At 40.6% G+C, this 24,604-nt stretch overlaps 1 protein-coding gene across 9 annotated transcripts in view; it reads right to left on the bottom strand.

The window, feature by feature from the left end:
• LOC112053720 (protein hu-li tai shao) overlaps positions 1-24,604 on the bottom strand; it is a 100,018-nt gene that overhangs the window by 59,135 nt on the left and 16,279 nt on the right. For all 9 annotated transcript variants that reach the window (XM_052889685.1, XM_052889687.1, XM_052889688.1 and 6 more), the window contains exon 2: positions 9,878-9,934. The gene's annotated coding sequence lies outside the window, so the exon portion shown is untranslated. The remainder of the gene's footprint in view (positions 1-9,877; positions 9,935-24,604) is intronic.

The following is a 24,604-nucleotide window of genomic DNA, read 5'->3' as shown; positions in this document are numbered from 1 at the left end:
TTCGCACACGGCACGCCACTAAAATTCTTCAGTGTCTCAAAACAAAAGTCTTCGAACAGTGCATGTTGCCAATGATGACCTATGGTTCCGAGACTTGGTTGTTAACTATGGGCCTCTTAAGAAAGCTAAGAGGCACACAGCGGGCGATAGAACGAGGTATGTTAGGAGATTGATCGAATCAGACATGAGGAGATCCGCAGAAGAACTAAAGTACCGACATAGCTGAACGAGTCGCGAAGCTGAAGTGGCAAAAGACGGGGCACATAGTTCGAAGAGCCGATGGATGTTGGGGTCCCAAAGTGCTGGAATTTTTCAAATCGGACCAGTAGTTCCTAAGATTAGCGCGTTCAATCAAACAAACAAACAAACTCTTCAGCTTTATAATATTAGAATAATAAAAGTGCGCCCACTGATCTGCATCGTACGCATCGCACGAATCTACCGAAAAATCTAAAATCCGTTTGATACGATAGGACCGATACCGAACGATGCGGATCTAACTTCTTAGGAGTTGGACGAAAATCCACACCCCTTTCGGTTTCTACACGACATCGTACCGGAATGATAAATCGCTTGGCGGTACGCGTTTGCCGGTAGGGTGGTAACTAGCCACGACCGAAGCCTCCCACCAGCCAGACCAGCAGGGTTATTATGTAACTCGATGTACCATTCAAGTAATCAGTCACTACATCGTTTTTCATCGTATTTTCGTTTTTGAAACCATCAAAAAACGAAATGACACAATTATCATTTTACATAAAATAACATTATTAAATTAGTGATAGTAGAAACAAAAAAACATTAGCACTTAATGTAAAACAGTGCAGTCAAGCTTTCGTTGGAATAACTATTTTAAATCATCTCAAAAACGAAAATACGATGAAAAACGATGATGTAGTGACTGCTTACTTGAATGGTACACCGAGTTACACAATAACCCTGCTGGACCAATTAAGAAAACCTCAATCGACCCAGCCGGGGACCGAACCCAGGACCTCCTTAGAAACCCACTTACCACTGCACCACGAAGGCCGTCAAAATACTACATTTCATAAAACACTAAAACAACTTCATATTCAAGTGACAAGGGAAAATCGATGAAACACTACCAACTAGCGAGGCACCGGAAAAATCGGGAAAATCGACAGCTAGCAACAAACCTCGCGCCGGAAAATCGATGCGGGTCAACGACCTCGCCCCGCCCACCCCGAGCGGTCGCACATTCAAAGTCAGACGTCAGAAATCGTGCCGTGGTACCGCGGGGAGGTATTATGGCGCCCAAATGGTTCCTCGAAATGATTCGGGGACTGTTGCCCATTGTTGTCCAAATTGTTCCCGTCTTTTTTTGAGCCCCCAAAACGTAAAAGAGGGATGAAATAAGTTTTTCGTGGGTAACTGTGTAATTGTCTGTGGAGTCGTACTTCGTATGACATCTATAAAAGTGTTCTTTTTTTAGTTTAAGAAACGAAATCACATGCATTTTTGTTATACTTTCTTCAGGACCTTGTTATATTTTCATTCTTAAACTAGATAAGACAGTGTAAGGTTTGCATACGACAACAGTGCAGCGGACGGGAATCAAACTCACGACCCTGATTACTTCGCTGAGCTGTTGAGGTTTATTATCAGAAATCATGTCTCAAAACCCAACATACATACATATACAACATACATACAACATATCTTTATCTTTATACATCTCCCTTAGAAAATAATGTGAAAGTTCTGTGTGGGAGGCTTCGGCCGTAGCTAGTTACCACCCTACCGGCAAAGACGTACCGCCAAGCGATTTAGCGTTCCGGTACGATGTCGTGTACAAACCGAAATCGGTGTGGATTTTCATCCTCCTCCTAACAAGTTAGCCCGTTTCCATCTTAGACTGCATCATCACTTACCATCAGGTGAGATTGTAGTCAAGGGCTAACTTGTAAAATATAAAAAAAGAGTGTCATAGGCTATATTTAATCCCCGTACACTGAGATTACGCGGGTAAAACCGCGAAGTTGTTGTAAAGGCCAGGCTTAAAACACCGATTTACTTTGTATAAAACGTAAATCGGGAGCGTATATGGTGACGGTTAGGCGCTTGGCATAAAAGTCGGTTTTCAGGTTCAAACGGCTGTCAAAGTATGACATTTTCGACCTTCTATTGTTAGATTACATAATTATTACAATTTGCGTCGCTAACAGTTCCGCTAGTGATAAGTAAAGAGTATCAAAACATCAGTATTAGCGGGTATAGTGTTTTTTTAAGACAGCATGGGTGCGGTGACAGTTGCCTTATGACGTTCATAATACGTACTATTATCGTGAATCGCGGCAAACTTTCAATAGTGAAACGAACTGTCACCGAAAATCTATCTGAAAAACACTATAGTCGTAAGATTCTTTCGCAGTGGCCCCACGTCAGGCGCCAGTGAGGCGACGGCGTGGATCGATGCTCGCGACACGCACCATGCCTTCACCATAGCACCTTCCATACGAGGATTGAACTATTTGTAATAGTAAACATTCGACGAATTAAGTTATGACGATGAATTAACGGTTATACAGGGTGCTCGGGAGTATCACATCACACTAATATTATAAAGGCGAAAGTTTGTATGCAAGTGTGAAAGTGTGTAAGTATGTTTGTTCCTCTTTTACACAGCGGCTACTGAAGCGATTTGGCTGAAATTTGGTATGGTATCGAACGATGCACCCACAACCACCTACGGAACCGTGGATTGATATAAAAGCACGTTAAATAGAAAGGACATTACCCTTTTGATGCGCCTTCGATCCGGTTACATTCCGTTAAATAAGGTAGCATATAATATGAGAAAATCGGACTCACCAAACTGTACTGTGTGTTACGTCTGAAGATGTTGTGCATATTTGAACGAAGGTGACAGACGAATTTTAAAGGAAAATATAGTTATTAATGGGGATGATGACTAGGTTTGAATATATTGATTTTTATGATACATTCGGGTAAATAAGGTCAATGTTAACTAATTTATACATAAAAAGCAAAGATTGAATGGATATTTGCAAAATAAATAAGATTATAAAATTTCAAAATCTATTAAAAATATTTTATCGTAATTAGATGAAAATTCATACAGTTTTAGCTTCCTTACATTAAATGTGACATTTTTTAATACACGAACTATAAACATAAACGCACAAATAACAAAGATATTAGTAATTTTGTTTGAACGCACATACAAATCTAACGATCATTACATTACCTACGACGTCATTAGTTCGTACCATTTTGTATGGGGCGTTTTTCAGGGATCCGCGGCAGCGCCGCAAACCTGACCCTTTAAATCCCTGTAGCTCCGAAAGTAATGAACGCAGATACCCTGTTACTTTTACAAAATTGCTTTGCTATTAGCATACAATTAATTTATATACCTACAATTTAAAAAACTGTCATCATACCTATTATGTTATGACGATGAATTTACCGTTATACAGGGTGCTCGAGAGTATTTCCCATAACTTTAAGTTAATAATAATAATGTCTTGCCTATAGGCGTGCAAAATATTTATGAAATGTGTCAAATGTTGACAAGTCCACTGACAATTTTAGTCGAGTACGAACGATTTTTGGGCTGTAAATCCAAAAATTGTTCGTACTCGACTAAAATACTAAGGTAGTCCGAATTAGGCATAAGAGGCGAACTGCATGTTTTTTTTTTATTATTGATATATTTCGGACCCTCATTCCAAGTACTAGACGAAATAAATATTGTTTATATTAAATTTGATGAGTCAACTACTATTGGTTACCGAATTTACTAGTTAAGACCTATAAAGCATGGTAAACATAGAGATTCCATGAAATAAGGTATATCTAACTATTGCGAATTTTGAATACACACAGAGTCGATACGCTAATTCTCAGTGCTGGTACGTTGACTCATGGCAAAACTCCGCATGAATGCCAAATAAAAACTTAATAGCATCAAATTGCCCCATCATAAAGACTCATGGCGTCTGACTTTGGCAATGACTCCTAAATCGACGCCATGGGCGGACGAGTTCATAGACCTTTATGTCTATGTACTATTCAAGGTTTCTCAAAGTGGGGTACGCGAACCCCTAGGGGTTCGCCATTCGACGGCAGGGGGTTCGACAAAATACGTTACGTAATGGTGGCATGATAACTGATACCAAGTCAGAATTAAGGTTAAAATAGTCCAAAACTACTCCTAACATTGAATCCATTTGCAACAAGGAACAAGCACACCCATCACATTAATATTACAAAGACATTTCTTTTGGTACCTACTATATGTGCTACCTTTTATTCAAATAATACAATAACAATATTTTCTTCAACAGTCTAATTATTATTATTTTTTTTATTTTTTCTGGGGGGGGGGGATCCTCCCATTAGTTAGTAAGGGGTTTGCTGTCACTTGGAAATTATAACAGGGGTTCGTGGAGCGGAAAGTTTGAGAAACACTGTACTATACTAACAGAACCCCGCAGTTTCACTTTACAGTTCATTACTGCAGACCAAACGTTGGGTACCTAAGATGCTGGAATGGCGACCCCACAATGGAAAACGTAGTCGATCGATCCCCTAGGACCTCCTGACTTATAGCCTAGTAGAGCCGTGATAGCCTAGTGGGTATGACCTATGCTTCTGATTCCAAAGGGTATGGATTTGAATCCGGCCCGGGGCCATGCAACTCTAACTTTTCAGTTTTATGCATTTTAAGAAATTAAGTCAGCCATTGACGGTCAATTATTCTTACGTTTCTACAGCGCTAACGGCAGCGAAGACGTTTCATAAGTCGAGCCGTCATGCACGCAGCGACCAACACACGATCAGTTATAGTCGTGGGTGCTGCAGAAACGTGAGAATAATTGATCGTCAATGGTGTGCACTAAATATCACGTGTCCTGCATACCAGAGAATTTTCTTAATTCTCTGCGTGTGTGAAGTCTGCCAATCCGCATTGGGCCAGCGTGGTGGACTGAGGCCTAACTCCTCTCAATCTGAGAGGAGACTCGTGATCAACAGTGAGCCGTATATGGGTTATTGGTGACGATCTAAACCTTTTACACATCCAGTCATCAAAGAGCTGGGACAGGTCTAATATCAGTTTTAAGAATAGACTGATTATTACAATACTATAATTATTAACAAATACCCTCAGATTATATGAAAAACGAAACACAAATAGCCGAGAGCTCAATCTGGCCCCGCTAATCACCCGTGACCCAGGCACCTTCACCCACTACAACAGTATTCATTGTGGCACTCATCTGTGGCATGCGCACTCGAGCCGCTAACACAATTAGCGCGCCGGGAACCGAACCTACGCCCTCTGACTCACGAGGCAAGCACGTATGCCGTCATCCAGTGGCCCGCGATACTAATTGTTAGTTATCTTTTATTTCATCATTATCAACGTACCATATTCGGCTCACTGCTGAGCTCGAGACTTTACACACGCAGAAAATTATGAAAATTCTCAGGTATGCAGGTTTCTTAAAATGCACACAACTGAAAAAGTTGGAGGTGCATGCTCCGGACCGGATTCGAACCCACACCCCCCGGAATCGGAGGCAGAGGTCACATCCACTGGGCTATCACAGCTCCTATTTCATCATTACCAACCTATTTTAGGATATTTCAGATGTTTCAGGGATACCACCAACTTCCTAACTCCTAAGAATATCTTGGAAAAAAAGAAAGGTCAATGAGCCACTTAGATTAACGATCAGACCAATGGGCTACTAGTTTTGAATGGAATTCAGTTTTTCACAAATCCCGCGGAAACCATGGATTTTCCGGGATGAAAGTAGCCTATGTGTTAATCCAGAGTGAAATCTATTTACATTCCAAATTTCAGCTAAATCACTTCAGTAGTAGCGAAGTTAAGAAGTAAGAAACATTCAAATGTACGTTTGTATTTGTACCTATATATATGGATGTTTATGTTTATCCATACATAATTTCTCCTTTATAAGATTAGTAGGATATAATAGTGCCCGCCAGTCTAGTTCTACGCGGCGCGGTGGGCGCCCACATAACCCTGCGAAGGGCGGTGACTCATGGCATCATGGTCGGGTCGATGGCCTGCGCGCGCCGCATTGACTTACGGATACACTCTCTTGCACTATAATCTACTATACATAATCATTTTACCATTAACCTAATTTAGTTTATTTTTAACTGACTTAAAAAAAAGGAGGAGGTTATCAATTAGTCGGAATCTTTTTTTATTTTTATGTATGTTCACCGATTACTGGAAGACGTCTGCACCGATTTGAAAGATTCTTTTTTCGTTTGAGAGGGTATGCTTTCCAATTGGTCCCATAATAACCATGTCAGGAACTGATGATGGAATCCTGCTGAAATCGAGGGGTACTTTTGAATATTATAGGGACAACTAGTGCATTTTTTAATGTTTTATTAAGTATTTATAGCATTACAATTCAATACCAACTTGGTATTGAATTGTAATGCTGTGTGATGTATTATCCTCTGTATGTATGTAGCCTCATTTTAAATAATAAAAGTTTTAGGATTTTCAGACGGTTCTTTTTTTTAATTAAATTTTTTTATTAAAAGTTTTATTTATTTTATAGACAGCGGCTACACGTGAACACTATTTACATCCAATATAAATATAATTTATTTCAAGTATATTTTTGAGCTCCGATAGCCCAGTGGACATAACTTCTGCCTTTGATTCCGAGGGCGTAGGATTTAATCTGGTCCGAGGCATGCACCTCAAACTTCTCAGTTGTGTGCATTTTAAAAATTATTTATCACATGTGTCAAACGGTGAAAACATGAGGAAACCTATAAGTTTTCGAATGTTAGCGACAATTATGTACGGACGAGTTACCATAGCAACATCTTGACGACATCACAATCGCGCACGAAGTTTTCAATTATTTGACACCTTTAATGTACTATATATTTTTTTTTTATTCTTTACAAGTTAGCCCTTGACTACAATCTCACCTGATGGTAGGTGATGATGCAGTCTAAGATGGAAGCGGGCTAACTTGTTAGGAGGAGGATGAAAATCCACACCCCTTTAGGTTTCTACACGGCATCGTGCCGGTACGCTAAATCGCTTGGCGGTACGTCTTTGCCGGTAGGGTGGTAACTAGCCACGGCCGAATCCTCCCACCAGCCAGGCCTGGACAAATTAAGAAAATCTCAATCTGCCCAGCCGGGGATCGAACCCAGGACCTCCGTTTTGTAAATCCACCGCGCATGCCACTGCGCTACGGAGGCCGATATTCTGGCAAGTTCGTTGATAACTACTCCCATGTTATGCGGGCGACGGGGGGGATACACTGCGCGGGTGTGAAATCGTGCGTGCTGGAAGTGTTACGAACGAAGTCGCCAAGCTACAGGCAACACGCGTTTAACGCTTTTTGGTTTAAATGTAACAATATAATGTTTTATCACCAGTTTAGTTCAACTTAGTTGCCGGATTCTATCTACGTCCAAACTGTTGGTAATTAAAATTAAAGGAGTGTTTAATTTGGTTAGCTTAAGCTTTCACTTGTTTGAGACAGCCGAGAGAAATCCACAGCTAACAAGATTGTTTACTTTACTAATTATCATCTTTACAACCGGATTTACAAAATAATGGAATCTTTTTAGAGATCCGCAGTCAACAATGAACCCTTATAGTTCCGTTTTATTCATCTGTCGGTCCGTCCGTGGTTTAACGCAGAAACAATTGCTAGATGGAATGGTATTTTCATCACGCTGTAGTGTGATGAAAGTTTTGTTTTGCGCACGGCAGCTTTGTTTACTTCCCTTGCCCTTGAATACCTCGCGACGCTCGGGCTTCTTTGTTGAATTTAATCTTAGAACCCTTGCGCGGCATTCAAATAAAAATCAATTTAGCTGCTTAGCATAACAAATAAGTATTTTACTCGTATAGGTAGGTACTATACCTACTAATATTAAAAAGAGGTAAAGTTTGTGGTATTGTAGTGAGGTAATGTCAGGATCTACAAAACCGACTTTGAAAATTCTTTTACTACTAGAAAGCCAAGTTATTTGTGTCTTTGCAATATTCTATCCCCGTATCTTCATGGGAACGGGAACTATTAAATACATCTGCAATATGTAGCATAATAGTGAACTTGCCATCCTCACAAAAACGGCAATCGTATGAGGATGACCAACTTTGTACTAAATAATGTAACGTATAACTTTTTGTTAGTTTATTTATATGAGCGTCAGCTGCTACCGACGACTGCAGTCAGTGACGTCTCGGCGGCAGCCAACGGAAGTCGACTGCAGTGGGCGACCGCCGATGAGAGTAGACTGCAGTCGGCAACGCCGTCGCCTGCCGCCGAGACGTCGCCGACTGCAGCCGACTGCGATCGTCGGTAGAATTGCCGCTCGTGTAAATTAACCCTTATCTATACTAATATATAAAGCTGGAGAGTTTGTTTGTTTGATTGAACGCTAACCTCAGGAACTACTAGTCCGATTTGATAAATTCTTTCAGTGTTAGATAGACCATTTATCGAGGAAGGCTATAGGCTATATTTTAACCGTACTCCTACTTGAACGAAAACCACGCGGGTGAAACCGCGCGGCGTCCGTCAGTGTATAGTATAAAAACAAAGCACAAGGTGCCGTCTGTTTAGTGTGTAGGCACTAATCCATCTGTGCACGCCGCGGCACAGTACAGACGCGCCGCTTCTCACCGAGGCATCACCTGTCGGAACCGCCCGTCGGCCGGACGTGCCCAATTGGGGACGGGACGTGAGCCCGCGACACCGCCTATTGCGAATTGCAGCAGCAGCCAGGAGCGAAAAACATAGTGATGTTATAAAGAGTTCTGTTTGTTCCTTTTAAAGGTACAGAACCCTAATAAGTTAGTAATTAAAAAAAGTGTATCAGCTCCGACGCACCAATGGAGTTTACTTTTTCAGATCGGCTGTCTAAATACCTATATTACAGCCTTTCTTGGTGAGTACTGTTTACCAACAAACAAATTAAAAATGAGGGTATAAATCACTAGTCATTTCACACCTAATTATAATTATAATTAACTTGTTTTTAAATTAATGAAAATAAATTTGATTAATAAGCTTAGAACAATTAGATATAGTTAATATATTTTATATAACATTTTATAAACGAACCATACATTGTTTAAAATAAATAAGTTATGAAATGACATGCGTGTTCCACCTTCATTCCTAATTTATTTGTTAGTAAACAGTACTCATCAAGACAGGCTGTAGTATAGTTTATGTTGTCCCGCAGCATACACTATGTACGTCTCAATACTCACACCTGAAAAGTGAAAGGTGCGCAACCGAGGAGCAGCAGGCCGCGGCGTGCGCACGGTGAAAGGTGCGCAGAATAGGTTGCGCACAAAAAATGTAACATTCATTCGTTCATCGAATTTTACTGCCCATATTTTTTTCATATCGGGGCATATGAAAAATTGATATATAAATACCGACTGCCTAACCTGCTAGCACCTAGTCATCCGCTCGTATTTTGTATAGCGACTAATATAAGTATAACGTTTTTATAATTTGTAGGTATTTTTTATTATGGCCATGATATACTTTTAATTATATATGACCATGATTTTGAAATCCTCTGGATGAGCCCTTGAATTTGATACCCATATTGCAATATTCGATTTTTTTTTAACCTTGAGTCTATACCGCCTAACAGTCGTCGTGTTGATTTTTTTTTACTTCACCTATCTAAAAACACTTGGGCTATTAAGACAAATCAAACGATTTAATTACATAAATCTTGGCGGTTTGGAAGATATGAGGTAATAAAGAATATAACATACATACAAGATATGCGCGAAAATCATAACCCTTCTTGTAGTCAGGTAAAAACTAAAATGCATACTCACTCAGTAATTCGTGATGGGTGTGCTCACTGCAAACTCCTTGACGGAATCATGCACGACCTGCCGACAAAATAAATAATAATCTACTAATACTAATATTCATCATTATCAACCTATGTTCGGCTCACTGCTGAGCACGAGTCCCCTCTCAGAATGAGAGGGGTTAGGCCAATAGTCCACCACGCTGGTCCAATGCAGATTGGCAGACTTCACACACGCAGAGAATTAAAAAAATACTCAAATTTCGGTTACAGTAATATTATAAAGAGTTAAAGTTGTGGTGGTGTTGTAGGAAGTTATCTCTGGATCTACTGAACCGATTTTGAAAGTTCTTTTACCACTAGAAAGCTACGTTATTTGTGAGTGACATAGGCTATATTTTATCCCCGTATTCCTACGGGAACGGAAATAACGCGGGTAACACCGCGCGGCGTCAGCTAGTATTACTATACAACGTAAAGTCTGACACAACAGACTCCTCGCATGGCCGGATATGACAGCACTCTCGTATAACAACAATAATACGTATGACGTCACCGTGCGCCGGCCGCGGAGCGCGCCCGGTGACCCGTTTCACGCACTGGCAAGTGGTTACTGCGTTAACTATTGCTCTATTCAATCATAAAATAATCTTTTTCGACTTCAAAACGTATATACGACGTATTTCAGTTATTTTGATTTTAACACAAAACTACTAAACCGATTTTCATGAAAATTAAATGGGACCAATCTGAAAGTATACTCTTTCAAACAAAAAAAGAATTTTCAAAATTAGTTAACAAATGATGAAGTTATGAGGTAACAAACACAAAAAAAATATCTCAGCTTCGACGCACTAATGGAGTTTACTCCTTCAGATCGACTGTCTAAATAGGTATATGTTCCGCAGTATACACTATGTACGTCTCAATACCTACGGTGAAAGGTGCGCATAATAGGTTGCGCACAAAAAACGTAAACGCCATTCGTTCATCGAATTTTACTGTTCATATTTTTTTCATACTGAGGGCTATAATATGAAAAGGAGTAAACTCCAAAAAATCTAAAAATTATCGTATAACAACAATAATCGACTGTCTAAATCAGAGTTCCCCAAACTTGTTTGTGTCGTAGACTCCTTGCCATGTTTTTCCGTGTTGGGTAGACCCCCTACTTATTTGATATTGATTTCTTGTTTCTAGCTGTAGTGAAGTTTTAGTGTTAAAAACTTAAAGTAAAGGTTTTCTTTTCTCAGGTTTTTACAAGTTCAAAATGTATTGCGACCAAAAAGCGAATACAACTTACAACTTACACAATTTTATAAACATAATATATAATAAATTTTTTACTTCATAGGTACTTTTATAAATAATGCATATGTTTTGATATTATAACATAGTATGATGGAAGTAAATAGGTGCTATCACTATGTACGTCTCAATACTACGCCTGAAAAGTGAAAGGTGCGCATAATAGGTTGCGCACAAAAACGTAACCCTGTCATTCGTTTATCGAATTTTACTGTTCATATTTTTTTCATACCGGGGACTATATAAAAAAATCGATTCTTAAGGAGTAAATTCCAAAAAAACTAATTGAGAACCTCCTCTTTTTTGAAGTCGGTTAAAAAGAAACGCCTGTCTCAGATTCAAAAGCCCGTGACATTAATTAAATCAGCCCACCGGGGTCAGTGACCGTTTGACAGCGGCCGCCATTGTTCGCCGCCATCTTTGATTGGTGACGTCAGCGTCAGTGCGCGCGGACGCTTATCGGTTAAAAGTCCGATTTGAGCATTTAGGCTGTCGCGATACTGATTGTTTTCGCTTTAGGTACAACATAATGATAATAATTGCTAGCAATTAGTGTTACACTCTGGTCGCTTAGAAATGTCCAATAAATAAATAACCCCGTCGTGACCACGATCCATGCAACTGGGTCGAAATATCGACATTAAAAATCTCGTCGTTTTATCGTGGTATGTACCCGTTTAAATATATGAATGAATAACCACAAAATAAGTTTAAAATTCTATGAGGTTCCTGAGATACAGGTTTTTCAAACGTAATTCAAAGTCCTCAGCAGTATTGTAACGATTTGACTCAATAAATTTTATTTCATTTAATTTCAAATACATAAAAGCGGAACCGATTGACCTATAAAGATGAAATTTGGAAGGGGGGGTAACTAATTTATAGTCCGTAGAGATTGGTTAAGAAGGGATTGCAGAATATTTTTGCAATAAAGTTTTTTTTTTGTTAATTCCCACGGGCCATTTTTTTATCAATCAATCAATCAAATCATTTATTTGCAAGAATGTGGTACATGTAAGGTCATTTATTTGCTACAATGTTTAATCAGAAAGGTAATAATCTGTTTCAATATAAACAAATGTTGGACATTTCTAATCAATCATCGCGTACCAACATAGCTGACACGACGCATTGTAAGCAAGAGACGGCTCAACACACACGGACAATAATCACGTCGACGCTAACGATAGTGACGTCACCCGGCGCGCTCAGTGTAGCGTCAGCAAAAAAAGAAGCACTTGGAAAAATAGACATAAATCAGAATTTTTATTGAAGGCTTGTAATGAATAAAAAAATACTTATGTATTTACTATTACTAATACATAAGTATTTTTTTATTCATTACAAGCTATCCCTTGACTTCAATCTTAGCGATGATGCAGATGGAAACAGGCTAACTTGTTAGGAGTAGGATAAAAGTCCACACTCCATTCGGTTTTTACAATCGTACCGGAACGCTACGTCTTTACGGTAGGGTGGCTAGTGGCCGATGCCTCCCACCACCCTACCAGCCAGACCTGGACAAATTAAACACACCTCAATCAACCCAGCCGGGGATCGAACCCAGGACCTCCGTGTTGTAAATCCACTGCGCCACGGAGGTTATCACGTCAAGTTTAGTGGAAACATTTTTTGTGATTTTAAATTTTTTTATATATTTTCAATGCCCGCACGCTGCGAATTTAGCAATTTGATCGTGTGTGGCTACCGTAAATGTTGGCACTGTGGCTTGGCAAGTTCTTTAATGACACTCCCATGATATGCGGGCGACAGGGGGACTGCGCGGGTGTGAAGTCGTGCGCGCGATCATCGGGAGTGTTACGAACGAATTTGCCAAGATAACACTAACACTCATTTATGTTCGGCGATCGCTCGCGCTATAAATAGTAAACAACAAACGCGTCAAGCGGCTGGCTGTCGACAAATAGCCATCGTAAAGGACACGTGTCATCTGACTGACACAACTGTAGCGTCTGCAAAACAAATCCAACAACAAAACATTCTTGGTGAATACACCACTACTAAACGTTTTCCTCTTCTTAGTCACTACTATAGAAATAACAAGCCGATATACAAGATTATTTGAGTTTTGGAGCTGCACATATACAAGCTACTGCTTGGAGTTTCTCTGCGTGATCGAATCACGAATGAGGAGATCCGCAGACGAACCAAAGTCACTGACATAGCTCAGCGAGTCGCGAAGCTGAAGTGGCAATGGGCGGGCCACATAGTTCGAAGAGCCGATGGACGTTGGGGCCCCAAATGCTGGAATGGCGACCCCGCACCGGAAAGCGCAGTGTTGGGCGACCCCCCACTAGGTGGACCGAGGATATCAAGCGGGTTGCAGGGAGCCGCTGGATGCTGGCGGCTCGAGATCGTTGTGCTTGGAGGTCCATGCAAGAGGCCTATGTCCAGCAGTGGACGTCTATCGGCTGATAAGGTAAGGTAAGGTAAGGTACACATACAAGAGCCATGATAGCCCAGTGGATATGACCTCTGCCTTCAATTCCGGAGGGTGTGACTTCGAATCCGGTCCGGGGCATGCACCTCCAACTTTTCAGAAAATGCAAAATGCACACACATTTTAAGAAATTATATATCACGTGTCTCAAACGGTGAAGGAAAAACATCACGAGGAAACCTGAGAATTTTTTTAATTCTCTACGTGTGTGAAGTCTGCCAATCCGCATTGGGCCAGCGTGGTGGACTATTGGCCTAACCCCTGTCATTCTGAGAGGAGACGAGCTCAGCAGTCCGAATATGGGTTGATTTGTTAATTACCTTTAGCTATGTTAACTACACTTCAATTACAGTTATTTGGATGTTTTCTGCTGTCGCTACCTTTTCCCAATAAATAAACAATCTGACACAATTGACTTCTACGTACCGTGTCGTTGTATTATGTCATGTTTACAATGCAAGCATACGGAGTATGCAGTTCGAAATAACAGAAACCGACGCTAACGGTTCTCAACAGAGAAGTCCTGGATTCGATTCCCAATTTGGGTCCATTTCATCGTTAACAAACCATATTCGGCTCACTGTTGAGCTCTTCTCAGAATGACTAGGTTTAAGCTAATAGTCCACCACGCTGGCCCAATGCAGACTTGGCAGACTTCACACACGCAGAGAATTAAGAAAATTCTTAGGTTATCTCGCGATGTTTTTTCTTCACCGTTTATTACTTATTATATTTATTAAAATGCACTTATCTGAAAAGTTAGAAGATGTCCCGGACTGAATTTGAACGTATTGGAATCGTAGGCAGAGGTTAAATCCAGTGGGCTATCACTGGGTATTATAATAGGTTAAGATATTTTATTTTCTAAATACGCTCAGATCTGGTCTGTTGGGAGGCTTCGGCCGTGGCTAGTTACCACCCTACCGGCAAAGACGTGCTGCTAAGCGATAGAGAACCGGTAGAAAACGTCAGTTTTTTTTCAAGTTATTATAATCTCACATGATGGTAAGTGATGATGCAATCTAAGATGGAAGCGGGCTAACTTGTTAGGAGGAGAATGAAAATCCACACCTTTTTCGTTTTCTACACCAAATCGCTAGGCGGTACACGTCTTTGCCGATAGGGTGGTAACTAGCCACGGCCCAAGCCTCCCACCAGCCAGACTTGGACCAATCGAGAAAATCTAAATCGGCCACACCAGGGATCGAACCCCGGACGTCTGTCTTGTAAATCCACTGCGCCACGGAGGTCGTCCAAATATAGCTATGGGTAAAATACAACTTGTACCTCCCAAGTTAGCCCGCTTTACAACAGAGGGGTGTTACAAGCGTCCACTCTCACACCCTCCCTGCACTCTTAATTCTTCGCACTCAAACTATTATTATTTCACACTCACTTTAGTCACTCATCGCGCGAAACAATACGTGCTTCAATTGAAAGCACTCGATTTGCGCGCGGGGTCGGGCCATTGTCTAGTATGTCGATGTTTTATGATGATGTAAATTGTAAAGTATAGTTATAGACCCTAGCAAGAATATTTCACCAAAATGGCAAAAGGGTAATTGACACTATTTTTAAAATGGTCTTAATTAATTATCACTACTAGAATTTTTTTTTTTAATTTTTTTTGAGACGTGATTACATGAAAATTTTAGTTTTTAAATATAATAAATAATAATAATAATAATAAAATTCTTTATTGAGCTGAGTACATACAGCTGAGAAAAAAAAACAGATACAAATTAAGTAAACAAAAAATTTAAAAAGGTAAAATATGTTTTTGACAATACGAGCCAAAACGCCTATTTTACTATTTTTTTCTTCCTTACAAACGGAGCGTTTGACAAAAATATTTATTTAATAATTAATGTGCCTAGATGAAAACCATACAGCATTGTCTTGAAGATCGCATTTGTGTACCTTACCTTTCTATGGTCAGAACATCGATACATACTTAGTTCCTTCGATCTACTAAAGGAGGTGTAGTTGTTTCATCGTGCTAGCCAGTGTGTACGCACTGACATTTTAGCTCATAGCATTGTGTACTGTCACCGCGTACACAAAAAAAAATTTGAAATAATATCTTATTTTTCTAAAAAATATTATCTTATACGATTTACAAATACAATAATACAGCGGTAATAGTGCATATTTTATTATTGTGGTTTATTGTTATGTAAAACCGTTATATTAATTTGACGTTTAGTCGATTAATTAATATTGTGACGTAACAAAATGGACGACAGCGTTTTTGAAGTCTGGAAAATTAAGTTTTATTAAGAAATCTTTAACTTTTATTAATAATAATTAATATCGATATATTTCGGACTCTTATTCCATTACTACACGAAATTAATATATATATTTTTTTATTCTTTACAAGTTAGCCCTTGACTACAATCTCACCTGATGGTAAGTGATGATGCAGTCTAAGTTGGAAGCGGGCTAACTTCTAAGGAGGAGGATGAAAATCCACACCCCTTTCGGTTTCTACACGGCATCGTACCGGAACGCTAAATCGCTTGGCTGTACATCTTTGCCGGTAGGGTGGTAACTAGCCACGGCCGAAGCCTCCCACCAGTCAGACCTGGACAAATGTTTATATTGAATTTGATGTTTAGTTTTCTACATATGTGAAGTCTGCCAATCCGCATTAGGCTATCTAGCGTGGTGAACTATTAGCCTAACCCCTCTCATTCTGAAAGAAGACTCGTGCTCAACAGTGCGCCGAATGATGATGACAATATCATTTGAATTCAAATAACCGACTTCACAAAACCGTAATGACAATCTTTGTTAGCCAAAGTACAACGTATACCCAAACATTAGCACAAGTATGTATAGAAACGAAGCGACGATAAATTTTTGGACTCTCGTGTGCTAACCAGATTTTTTGTCTCCCTCCCACGCGCGTGTAATTGTATGCCTGCGTCCCACTCGCACGACCGGTCGGATGGGTCCCAGGTTGGGATAAAAAAAAACATATTTGAACTTGGCTTTGGTCCTTTTATTTGTTATTTTCTTGTTGGCGAGTATCGTGCAGAGGTATTTTTGAGTACTTTTGAGATAGTTAACTGAAGAAATTCAAAATATTTCAATTTTGCAGATGAACCAGCATTGTTCCGTATGTGATATAAATATACATGTGTACTGGTGGAAGAATTTTCAAAATGTTTGAGAAGTTTTGAGTTAGATGGTAATAAACAAATTTTGAACAAGTTTAGACTAAACGACTTAATCTAGTAGGTACACTGTCATCCCCCTTTCTAACTTTATTACTTTATGAGCCTATTTGGTATAGCACCGCCTTCAAATCGATCAATAATAAAAAAATGTTTAAAAAACTATAAAACAACGCTTTTAGCACGCACTAAAAATTACAAATATTGGATTTAAGTCACGTGACTATATTTTTCGTATTCCTGACAGCAAACCCTTTCCTTTGATATCCATATTATGGGGGTGGATTTCAAACAGCTTGTCCGCCATCTTGGAGATACCACCATATTGGATTTGTAATGACGTTTTTTAGCTAGTCATGTATTGTCATCGTGAGGAAACCTGCACACCGGAGAATTTCATAATTCTCTGCGTGTGTGAAGTCTGACAATCCGCATTGGGCCAGCGTGGTGGACTATTGGCCTTATCCCTCTCATTCTGAAAGGAGACTCGAGCTCAGCAGTGAGCCGAATATGGGTTGATGACGACGATGTATTGTCATCAGAACTCAGAGCGTGTGCAAAATTTCATCCTACTCGAAGACCGGGAAGTGAGTCAAACTAAGATTCCAAGATTTTCTTACATACATACAAGTGAAGATTTAGAGTAGAGGCAGGTCCCTACACAACACGTCTGAGGCAGACGGACGCATCCGGGCGCCAGCGCATGCACATCTCATCGACATCGTCCTTGCGCGCACTTGAGCGTATTACGGCTGATGTCATAACCGCTACAAATGTACACTCTAGCGAGGCAGGTCCCTACACAACACGTCTGAGGCAGACGGACGCATCCGGGCGCCAGCGCTAGCACATCATCGACATCGTCCTTGCGCGCACTTGAGCGTATTACGGCTGATATCATAACCGCTACAAATGTACACTCTAGCGAGGCAGGTCCCTACACAACACGTCTGAGGCAGACGGACGCATCCGGGCGCCAGCGCTAGCACATCATCGACATCGTCCTTGCGCGCACTTGAGCGTATTACGGCTGATGTCATAACCGCTACAAATGTACACTCTAGCGAGGCAGGTCCCTACACAACACGTCTGAGGCAGACGGACGCATCCGGGCGCCAGCGCTAGCACATCATCGACATCGTCCTTGCGCGCACTTGAGCGTATTACGGCTGATGTCATAACCGCTACAAATGTACACTCTAGCGAGGCAGGTCCCTACACAACACGTCTGAGGCAGACGGACGCATCCGGGCGCCAGCGCTAGCACATCATCGACATCGTCCTTGCGCGCACTTGAGCGTATTACGGCTGATGTCATAACCGCTACAAATGTACACTCTAGCGAGGCAGGTCCCTACACAACACGTCTGAGGCAGACGGACGCATCCGGGCGCCAGCGCTAGCACATCATCGACATCGTCCTTGCGCGCACTTGAGCGTATTACGGCTGATGTCATAACCGCTACAAATGTACACTCTAGCGAGGCAGGTCCCTACACAACACGTCTGAGGCAGACGGACGCATCCGGGCGCCAGCGCTAGCACATCATCGACATCGTCCTTGCGCGCACTTGAGCGTATTACGGCTGATGTCATAACCGCTACAAATGTACACTCTAGCGAGGCAGGTCCCTACACAACACGTCTGAGGCAGACGGACGCATCCGGGCGCCAGCGCTAGCACATCATCGACATCGTCCTTGCGCGCACTTGAGCGTATTACGGCTGATGTCATAACCGCTACAAATGTACACTCTAGCGAGGCAGGTCCCTACACAACACGTCTGAGGCAGACGGACGCATCCGGGCGCCAGCGCATGCACATCATCGACATCGTCCTTGCGCGCACTTGAGCGTATTACGGCTGATGTCATAACCGCTATAAATGAACACCAGCACCACTCATTCTACTATCAAACCGTCTGACTGACTACTCGACTCCTACTCGACCCACTCGACTCGACTCGCTGTTGTATTTTGTAACTAAACTACCGAGTAGTTTAGTTACAAAATAAAACAGCGATATAGCTGTGTGGTTTCATTTGCGTAAATAGTAATAGACAGAGAGCCGGTGAACCCCAGACCTTCGTCATTTTATCAAAGCTGAGAGTGTTTGTGTGTTGTTGTGTCTGAAAGTTTTTGGCTGGTGGGCTTCGGCCGTGGCTAGTTACCACCCTACCGACAAAGACGTACCGCTAAGCGATTTAGCGTTCCGGTACGATGTCGTGTAGAAACCGAAAAGGGGTGTGGATTTTCATCCCCCTCCTAGCAAGTTAGCCCGCTTTCATCTTAGACTGCATCATCACTTACCATCAGGTGAGATTGTAGTCAAGGGCTAACTTGTAAAGAAAAAAAAAAAAGGTGTGCCAGCTTCTGCTCCTACCAAAAGTACGGTAGATAATTATGGAGATTGGATCGTTGTGGCTTTTGAAGGTAGCAGGTTATAAGGATCCAGACCCTCAAGCATCTAAGTATGAAGTGTAATTTTTTTATATTTTTATCGGCATAATATGATAAAAGACCTGTGATAGCCCAGTGGATATGACCTCTGCCTCCGATTCCGGAGGGTGTGGGTTCGAATCCGGTCCGGGGCATGCACCTCCAACTTTTCAGTTGTGTGCATTTTAAGAAATTAAATATCACGTGTCTCAATCGGTGAAGGAAAACATCGTGAGGAAACCTGTATACCAGAGAATTATCTTAACTCTCTGCGTGTGTGAAGTCTGCCAATCCGCATTGGGCCAGCGTGGTGGACTATTGGCCTAAACCCTCTCATTCTGAGAGGAGACTCGAGCTCAGCAGTGAGCCGAATATGGGTTGATGACGACGAATATGATAAATGATATCCCCATTTGCCAGACATTTGGTTTCATGGCAACCCTTCGCTAGAGACCCTTCAAGTTTCAAATTGAAGAAGCTAAGTGACTGGTGACTGTGAATAAAATTTCTACATTCTTACATTGTCTATAATCCAGAGATGGAACAGACAGGCTACTTATCATCCCGAAAAAAATCATGGTTCCCGTGGGATATTTTAAAAAACTGAATTCCACGCGGACGAAATCGTAGGCGTCCGCTAGTCCCACTAATATTATAAACGCCAAAGTTTGTGTGGATGTTTGGATGTATGTTTGTTTGGATGTTTGTTACTCTATAACGCCGCTACTAGTGAAGCGATTTGGCTGAAATTTGGAATGGAAATAGATTTTACTCTGGATTGACACATAGGCTACTTTTCATCCCGAAAAATCAAGGTTTCCCGAGATTTGCGAAACTGATGATTTTGATGATATGAACGTTTGTTACTCTTTCGCACCTCGACTATTGAACCGAATTAGCTGAAATTTGGTATTAAGATATATTATAGCCTGGATTAACACATAGGCTACTTTTAATCCCGGAAAAATCCATGGTTCCTGCGGGATTTTTTAAAAAACTATATTCCACGCGTACGAAGTCGCGGGCATCCGCTAGTATCTAATTGTTCTAATCTTATTAATAAAAAATATTAATCTTATTAAGAATAATTTAATTATATTATTAGGTGTGAATTTAATTTGTTTGTCCCTTACCCTCTAATATAATTAAAAGGAAGGAGACCTGGCTCTGTATTAGGCAATGGGGATGATGACTAGGTTTGAATATATTCAATACTAACTAATTTATACATAAAAAGCAAAGATTGTCTGGATATTTGCAAAATAAATAAGATTATAAAATTTCAAAATCTATAAAAATATTTTATCGTAATTAGATGAAAATTCATACAGTTTTAGCTTCCTTACATTTAATGTGACATTTTTTAATATACGAACTATAAACATAAACGCAGAAATAACAAAGATATTAGTAATTTTGTTTGAACGCACATACAAATCCAACGATCATTAATTCATACGACGTCATAAGTTCGTACCATTTTGTATGGGGCGTTTTTCAGGGATCAGCGGCAGCGCCGCAAATCTGACCTTTAAATCCCTGTAGCTCCGAAAGTAATGATCACAGATACCCTGTTCCTTTTACAAAATTGCTTTACTATTAGCGTACTCTTAATTTATATACAATTTAAAAAAAAACTGTCATCATCCCAATAAAGGCTGCCAATGAAGCAGACGAGTCCCACTGTCAACCCAACAGTGGGCCATTCATAGGCCGCTGGCAATGACTCCAGCCCGCCACGTGTGACCCAGAGCGCGCGTGACGTCACCACCCGAGCGCACCGCCTGGCGCGCGTCCAAGCGAGGCAGCGCTGCTAATATACGCTGTTTACTAAATACATCCCAAATAACAACGCACTATTTATAAAAACGCCATTTTTATTCAGTTTTTGTTGAAACACTTCCTTGTTGTTACCCGACTGCAAAACGCAAAGGTGTGTTTTATCCAATGACGGCCGCGTGGCGCAGTGGGTAGTGACCCTGCTTTCTGCATCCGCGGCCGTGGGTTCGATTTCCACAACTGGAAAATATTTGTGTGATGAGCATGGGTGTTTTCCAGTGTCTGTGTGTATTTATACATTATATAAGTATTTATATGTAGTATATAAATGTATATGAATATTATAATATCAACTATCTTAGCACCCATAACACAAGCTACTCTGTATGCTTACTTTGGGGCTAGATAGTGATGTGTATTGTTTAAGCATATTTATTTAAAAAAGAAAAAAATGACTAGCTCACGCCGCGTGGTTTCACCCGCGTGGTTCCCGTTTCCGTACGAATACGGGGATAATATATAGCCTATAGCATTTCTCGTTAAATGGGCTATCTAACACTGAAAGAATTTTTCAAATCGAACCAATAGTTCCTGAGATTAGCGCGTTCAGACAAACAAACTCTTCAGCTTTATAATATTAGTATTAGTATACCTAGATGTTAAATACTGAAAAATGAGGCGCTTAAAAGAGGAAATTTCCACAATGTTAATTATTTGTCAATGTTAGTTTTGTGGTCAACAATGAACGTTTTTTTTTATTATTATTCTTTACAAGTTAGCCCTTGACTACAAACTCACCTGATGGTAAGTGATGAGTGAGTAACTTGTTAGGAGGATGATGAAAATCCACACCCCCTTTCGGTTTCTACACGACATCGTACCGGAACGCTAAATCGCTTGGCGGTACGTCTTTGTCGGTAGGGTGGTAACTAACCACGGCCGAAGCCTCCCACCAGCCAGACCCAGCCCAGGACCTCCCTCTTGTAAGTCCACCGCGCATACCACTGCGACCTCGTGGAAAACCTCAATCAAGAAACCAATTAAGAAAACCTCAATCGGCCCAGCCGAGGATCGAACCCAGGACCTCCGTCTTGTAAGTCCACCGCGCATACCACTGCGCCACGAAGGTCGTGAGTTTCGACGCGCTAGTGCCATATCTAACAGTACAAAATCCTTGGTAAATAGTACTAAAAGTATGATTAACGCAATGTGACCTACTTTTAACTGTTCACACACACACACATACACAATGTAGTAAAAGGAACAGATAAAACGATGACGTCATAGGTCAGTCAATCCAGAGTCCTTCACATTTAGACGTCTGCGCGCGCGCAAACACTAGCTATTACATTCACGACTAGCCAACGCGTCGCGGTTTCACCCGCGTAGTTCCCGTTCCCGTGAAAATGCGGGGATAAAATATAGCCCATGACACTCGCAAATAACGTGGCTTTCTAGTGGTCAATGAATTTCTGAAATCGGTTCAGTAGATCAAGAGATTACCACCTACAATAACCACAATTACTCTTCATAATATTTAGTAAACATATTTTAGTATCCGTGATAGCCCAGTGGATACGACCTCTGCCTCCAATTCCAGTGGGTGCCGGTTCGAATCCGGTCCGGGGCATTTTAAGATATTAAATATCACGTGTCTCTAACGGTGAAGGAAAAACATCGTGAGGAAACCTGCATACCTACCAGAGAATTTTCGTAATTCTAAAGTCAGCCAATTCGCATTAGGCCAGCTTGGTGGACTGAGCCTAGCCCCTCTCATTCTGAGAGGAGACTCGAGCTCAGCAGTGAGCCGATTATGGATTATTATTGATCAAATCAATATTTTTTTCTATTCTTTACATGTTAGCCCTCGACTACAATTTCACCTGATGGCTTTAGACAGCCTTCGTGGCGCAGTGGTATTTATAACACGGAGGTCCTGAGTTCGATCTCCGGCTGGGCCGATTGAGATTTTTTTAACTGGTCAAGGTCTGGCTGGTGGGAGGCTTCGGCCGTGGCTAGTTACCACCCTCCCAGTAAAGACATACGTAGACGTGTTGTTCTCCCTGCCTAGCCAAACTTGGTAAGATCCTATTAGATCAGCTTTGGATACTCGTTCTAATATACAAAGTGGTGAAACGATTACGACCTTAATTTCAACCACATATGGGGTATCGTGTAAGTAGTCTGCACGCCAATTTTTATTAATTTCTATGCAGTGGTTTAGCCACGGGATAATTTTTTCACTTAAACAATTTTTGAACACGCTGTAAATGTATTACAAATACCTCACGAAAATTCACTAGGTCATTCACCTTTATAAACCAAAATAACAATTTAAAATGTGCGTTTTAAAAAATATTGGTAACTTACAAAAAACAAAAATCCTATTGAAATTTAGACCTAATGCACATAAGAATAAAAATTCTTATTATCTTTACCATACTTACCTACAATAATTATTCGGCACCACAAATTTTGTACCTATTTTTAATGTAAACAAACGAAAATTGCGACGTTGTCAATTGGACACTAATAGTCCAGGATCCGGGGAACATTTTTACAGTTGAACACTACCAAGTTAATTTTATGTGAGTAGCTTTGTCTTGATGAGGCATAAATAACATTGAATTTGTAGGACAATATGGCTGAAAAGTTGTATAAATTAATAGTTATACAACTTATCAGCCATATTGTCATACAAATAGCGTGGTCAGTTATTTCGTTCCTATGCTCAGACATTTATGTTATCTAGTAACTCTGTTAGCTACCAAAATAAATAATTTTCGAAAATTTACAAGTTGGGCGCCTCATCAAGACGAAGCTACTCACGGAAAATTAACTTGACAGTCATCAACTGTTAAAATATTCACCGGATCCTTTCATTCAATATCATTTGTTTTTAGCTAACTGTAGGTGTTTGGAAGATTTACTAAGTGGGAATAGGATAGAAATACATTTAGTGTTTTTGCTAGATTTGGTTCCCGGCGCGGGCGGCGTCTTTTGAATAGTGACTCAGTGTGTGATAGCCAGTTGCTACCCTTGCGCATTGTTTTATACAAATCAAACATTTCTTGTGATTTGTGTAGTTTTTTTTATTGTGAAGTGTGTTTTAGTATTGAAACATAATGCCACGTTTCGGTGATACTGCTACTGAGTATTATACCGATATCTCGCGACGTTGTAACATGTGTATTTTAATTAATGGTGGACATTTCCAGCATTTAAAAATTTAAGCTAAGTACTGTAAATACGTACGAGTACCTACCTATACCTATCATGTTTAAAATGTGTGAGTTTTGATTAGTAACATTTAACAACAATATCTACTCGTCTCGTGCGGCGTACAAAATACAAATTAATTAAATTTTGGCGCTCCCGCCCGCCGGCGCGACGCGATTATTCTAATGTAGATACCTACGAGTGCATGATGAAAGAACTTTACGCACTACAAACGGACCGCCAAATAACCAAAAACTAGGAGACGCGATGTTGCCGCTTTTACCTACAGGTCACTTGAGGTTAGTTTTATATTATTATAAAGGATGTTGTGAATTTTTTAGATTATTTCCGAATTTATTTT

Source organism: Bicyclus anynana, chromosome 26 (assembly GCF_947172395.1).
Source record: "Bicyclus anynana chromosome 26, ilBicAnyn1.1, whole genome shotgun sequence".
NCBI classification, from domain to species: Eukaryota; Metazoa; Arthropoda; class Insecta; order Lepidoptera; family Nymphalidae; genus Bicyclus; species Bicyclus anynana.
The sequence above is the reverse complement of the archived record's forward strand: the minus strand, read 5'-3'. Positions and strand labels throughout refer to the sequence as shown.